Source organism: Kryptolebias marmoratus, linkage group LG6, assembly GCF_001649575.2.
Source record: "Kryptolebias marmoratus isolate JLee-2015 linkage group LG6, ASM164957v2, whole genome shotgun sequence".
NCBI lineage: Eukaryota > Metazoa > Chordata > Actinopteri > Cyprinodontiformes > Rivulidae > Kryptolebias > Kryptolebias marmoratus.
The window spans coordinates 29561505-29567739 of NC_051435.1; positions in this window are offsets into that span (position 1 = coordinate 29561505).

The window sequence follows — 6235 nt, forward strand, 5'->3', positions numbered from 1 at the left end:
CCTCCATCAGCTGTTCTCCTCTCCTCCACCCCCTCCTCCGGGCCCAAAGCCGCCCCAGAAGTAACGGTGGACGGGCGCCGAGTTAACCTGCGAGGCTTTTTGTGTCTGACAGTTTTTACTGAGTCTCAACGGTGCTACACCCGAGGGGGTGGGGGCTCGGGAATTATCAGTGGTAGCGGGTCGAGACACCGGCAATCAGTAGGCCCAAACCTGAAAAGTGTCCAGACGGCAGCCTGGTAAAGATCAGTTTTATCTTTTTTTCCCCAACTTTTCTTCTCTTTTATTAACATAGTCCTAATGTTAGTTTAGACAAACCCGCTGTGACTTTAACAGAGACGTGTTTCTGGGACAGGTGAGCTGTTTAAACTACAACTTACTTTGGTAATACCGCAGGGACATTGCCATCAAAACTAACATGAAGCCATGCAGCTGGGAGAACATGCATGGACACATGTTCTATATCGCAGCCGACAACAGAACATTTTCCTTTTCCAGCAGACATTGTTCAGCAGTAAAACCAGCAGAACAAACGTGATGGTCTTCTTGTAATGAAGTGGGCGGAGCTCCACTTGGGTTGCTAGGTGAGGGGCTGGGCTGGCTTGGGGTTGCTAGGTAACGGGGATTGTGACACAACAATCCCGAGGTTTTTAAAACAGGTCGTTTTGCAGACAGCAGAAAACATTTTCTTATTGCCAAAAAATGGCTGAGTGTTTTTTTGTTTTGTTTTGTTTTTTGCGCTTGGACTGTTTCCAGAAGCTGTAGATACTCAAATGGAAGAACAAAAACTTGGAAAAAGTGAATTTTGCATGATAGGTCCCCTTTAAGAAACAAGTTTCTCCACTTTCAAAATAAAACAGAAATGTCACATTTTATGTCTTAAAAATTTAATTTTGCTGAGTACAAATTGAACAGAAGCTTTGTTGAATTTTGCTGTGTTTGGTTTGTTTATGGTCAAAACACCGGTGTTAAACACTAGCTTAGCAACGGTAAAGCTTTCATCCTCTGCCACTGATGAGTCAACTTCCTGCTTTTACCAAACACTAGTGCCAATTAGTGGACAAAATGTCACAATCTGAAGTCTTAACACAAAAATCTGAATTGTTAAACCAGACTGATCAAAATAAAAGACTAGAAACAGAGTTCTACTGCCTTTGCCAAAACACATGAGTTTCAACTAGACAGTGAGCTAAACTCTGACTCAATCCTACTTGCCAACCGTCCCGCATTGGGCGGGACAATCCCGCATTTAGCCCCCCGTCCCTTGTCCTGCATCACTCTGTGCGGGACAGCCAAAAGTCCTGCATTTGGCCCTCACACACCACACTTTGTGTTTCCCACGCAAAAATAAAACACACACATGCAGCCTTTTTTGTCACTTTAACGCTATATTTAGCGAGTTTTCAGACTAGCGACAAATCTAGTGACTTTGGCGGCTAAATGTGAGAAAGCACTAATGCTGCAGCGTGCCGTAAGCCCCGCCCACTTCCCCAAGAACTGACAGCTGTCAATCTCACAGCAGAGAGGAGACCCGCTCCACTCTGTGTCCACAGTGGCGCTCCCGCGTGCCCACTCGAGCACGCACGGGAGCGCGACTGTTTTTGTGTGAGTCGTGTTGTCATCTGATGACACAGAGCTAAAGATGGAGAGGCAGAAAGATAAAGATGTACGCAGGAAAGAAAGCTTTTGTGGCTGAAAGACAGCAGGAAGTTCTGTCTGATATATACAACTGTATATATTTGGGCAGACAGACTTAAACACAGATAATGTAATACTTAAAATGTGAATGTGTGTGTGTGGTTGGGGGAAGGGGGAGTGAGGGGGGGGGGGTCACGCTATGTTGTCCCACATTGACATTCCCAAATGTTGGCAAGTATGCTCAATGAATAAAAGAAGAAGTGTCTTTGTCGTAGCCTAAGACACTCGACAAAATTATTTTTCTGACACAACACTTCATTGATTTTTTGACACATTCTCGTCATCGCCTTGAAAACAGAGTGAAACTAAAACCAAAGAAATGTCATTAGCTATTCTGTACCTTCACAGTAGATATTAATTGTAACTGAACTGAAAAAAATAGCTGTTAAATTTAACCCTTATTATGTAAATAACAGATTGCCCACAAAAAAGGACATATTCCAAAAGGCAAAAAAGAATAAATTATAACTGAATCTGCATTACTAGCTATGAAACAGTACCATCTGCTGGTAGAAATGATGGGCACAAACAGCATGGCTGATATTTTACACTCACTCTCTCTAGTTCAACAAGCTTACTTCATCTCACCAGCATGTGTTGATCTGAGTCACACACACAACACTACCTGTTTTACCTTAGTTTTCTATCCACCACTTATCTATGGTTGGGTCGCAGAGGCAGCAGGTCCAGGACAGAAACCCAGACATCTCTCTCTCCAGCGACACGCTCCAGCTCCTCCTGAGGGGATCCCAAGGCGTTCCCAGGGCATAGAGGATACTAGGGATGGGAATCTCTGATCTCTATCCGATACGATACACATCTGGATTCACAAGCTACGATCCTATACATGTAAGATACCTCCTCATCCACCAGAAATTCAGTTCAATAAGATTTACCTCCTCATCACGATGCATCTCGATTTAAATAAACTTAGTTTATTCTTTGTATGATTATTTTTTCATTAATAAAAATAAATGAAGCAATTCAAATTTCAATCATTTATTAATGAATTGCTCTTTTACATAAGGGTTCTTTACAAAAAATAAATAAGCCATTTGAAGTTTGATTATTATCAAAAAGCTATTGTACATTAGGGCTTTATACAAAAATAAATTGACCTCTCCTTGTGAGGAATTCCTGTTAAAGTCCTCTGGTTTGAAATGTTCACTACAGAGCTGAGACGACTCTGTAGCAACAAAACCCTCCTTCTTAAATCTGTGTTACTGGGAAACCTTCAAAATGTAAAGAAAATAAAAAACCAGAAAGAGTTAGTGAGCGAGAGAACCAGTTCCTCCTGTTAGCTTTTTATTAGATTGCCAAATAATGTTAGCTATGATGGCATAATGTTATAAATGGTTAAATAACCAAAGTTATTGTTCAATCTTATTTGTGAATGATAATCCCACGTGATCTATTTTCAACAAGCCGCTCGCTCTGTGTTTACTCCTGTTGGCTCTTATTCTGCCAAGACTGAGGAGAGATCTGTCCAATATGGCGGCGACGCAGGACGCCCTCCAGCACATAATGAGGTGTCTACGTATTTTAATCCTGACAAAAATACAGCGAGCCAATCAGTGTTTGCTCTTTAGAAACACCCACTTTCAGTCTGCAGAGAATCCCTTCTCACTCCTGAGCCTGGTTCTGGTTCTGCTGGAGGCTTCTTCCTGTTAAAAGGGAGTTTTTCCTTTTTACTGTTGACAATGTGCTGCTCAGGATCAGAGACTGCAGATTCAATGCAATCTGCTGGCTTCCTTAGAGGGATAACTTTTAATAATTGGATTTTTGTAATGTATGTTCATGTTTTTGTACACTGCCCCAAGACAACTTTTGTTGTGACTTGACTCTATATAAATAACACTATATAAATAATATTCACAGACCAGAGGTTTATTTATCCATCATACATTCATTTAAACATTCAACTGAATGGAGACAACAGCTCACCAACAAGAAGCAACAGCAACACGTTCCCAGTTGTGTCTAAAGTGATAACTCCTTCCACTTCTTTTTATACTATAAATCATACTATCATATCATGATGCCCTGGAACCTTCAGCCTCCCTCACCCCACAGACACAACTGTTCTCTGTGATTATTGTATCATAAGCTAAGTGTGACCTCATCTCAGCAATCAAATCATTTTACTGATATCGAAGTTTGTTTATATTTTATCGTTGACTAAGCATAACCTCATTTCTTAGCAATCAAAGTTTCAAGGTTTGATTATACTGTACAGTTTGAACTGCATTACCATTTAGTATTTATACAAGCTTTACATGTTTGCACCTTTGTGAGATCTTTTTGAATGAAACATGTTATAGAGCTGTAAGTTTAACAGAAATGAGAGATGAACACAAACCATACTTTACAGTAGCAATACTTAATAATAACATTATTCAAGTAAAAGTATAACGCGTGTTATAGCAACACTACCCCTAAAGTAAGTTTATTCCAGAGAAGTTACTCAAGTAGTTGTAACTGAGTAAATGTAATTAATTACTACCTGCTTCTGGCTATCTGAGCAATATCACTTTGACAATGGAACGTCATTGTCTGCAAAAGATTTATGTTATCTGGAGCCCATTGTGACTTTTAAAAGTAGTTGGTAAATCCCACAAAACTATATTATTGGTAAAGAGTATACAGTAAATAATTTTAAACTTACCTTTTTAAAACCCCTCACTTGTATAGTTCCTGATGTGTTATAACCTTTAGCATTTGTGTTTGTAGCTATTACACTGAATTGTTGTCCTTGCTCTAGTTTGAGTGTATATTGACCATTTCTTGCATAAATACATCTGCAAAATATATAATTGTCATTTTTAATTTATTCCTTTCTTTTGGTTATTGCAGAATTCCATATCTTCAGATGCGGTCTGCCCTTTAAAGTCACATCTCACTTTCATTGCCCATACTGTTTTTTAACCATTGACAGAAGGGATAGGTTTGTGAATCATTTGGTGAACCACACAATGACTTTCAAACTGGGGTCCAGCCAGCAGTAACCAACGTGCAGGCAGCCACGGCAGCACAGCCACCTGTCCGCTCAGAAGGCATAATTACATTTACATTCATTAACAGGTAAGATCAACTGGAGTAAATTTTCAACATTGTTCAAGTCAAAACCAGATTCCCTTTGCAGTGTTAAGATGTTCTTCCTGCAACCGACAAAGACCGTGTGACTGAGTTCGGGCGACGGTGACAGTCAGAGTATCTCTTGTTCTTGTCAGCAGTGCGGAGAAGAGCAGCTTTGGTCTGACATGAGATCCTCCGGCAACATCATAGATGATGTTGTACTGACGGGACGACAATCTCAGTCTCCTGGCTTGGAAAAAGAGGAAGCTGATAACCCAGAGAAGCCTCAAAAGGGAACAGACTTGTGGCTTAAGAGGTGAGCATATTGTTTGCGTATTCTACCCACATCAGCTGCGAGCTCCAGGTCGAAGGGTTGTTCTCAACCACACATCGGCTCCTGGTTGAGTCTCTCAGTCTGACCATTGGATTGGGGGTGGTAACCCGAGGTTAGGTAGACGAGGCCCCCAGAATGCCTTCCAGACCTGGGAGATGAACTAAGGCCCTCGGTCTGAAACAATGTTTATAGTTATACCATATATTCGGAAAACGTGTTGAAACATTAATTGAGCTGTCTCTTGAGCAGTTGGTAGCTTCTGTAATGGGATAAAATGAGCGGCTTTGGAAAAAGGGTCAACAATAGTGCAGATGGCAGTATTACCCTGGGATGGGGGAAGTCTGGTGATGAAGTCGACTGACATTGATGCCTGCAACACGTTTTTAAAAAGCTAGGACAGACATGTTTACTGCTGTGTTCCATCACCTTTCCTTTTAGCAACACTCAATAAGTGTTTGGGAACTGAGGACACTAATTGTTGAAGCTTTGAAGGTGGAATTCTTTCCCAGTTTTGCTTGATGTCCAACTTCAGCTGCTCAACAGTCTGGGGTCTCCAGATGCTTCACATTTTCAATGGGAGACAGGTGTGGACTGCAGGCAGGCCAGTCTAGTGTCTGCACTCTTTTACTACGAAGCCATTCTGTTGGAACGAGCAGAATGTGGCATGGCCTTGTCTTGCTGAAATAAGCAGCGATGTCCCTGAAAAAGGCAGCAAATGTTGCTTCAAAACCTGTATGTACCTTTCAGCATTATTGTTGCCTTCACAGATGTTCCAGTTACTCATGCCATGGGAACTAATAGAACCCCATACCATCAGAGATGCTGGCTTTAGAGGTTTGCTCTGATAACAATCTGGACACTTCATTTCCTCTTTGGCCCAGAGGACACAATAAAAACAATTTGAAATGTGGACTCATCAGACCACAGGACACGTTTCCTCTTTGTGTCAGTCCATCTCAGATGAGCTCGGGCCCAGAGAAGCTGGTGGTGTTTCTGGGTGTTGTTCGCTTTGTATGTAAAGTTTGAACTTGCACTTGTAGACGTAGCGATAAAATGTGTTCACTGACAATAGTTTTCTGAAGTGTTCCTGAATCCATGTGGTAATATCCGTTACACAATGATCCATTCCTC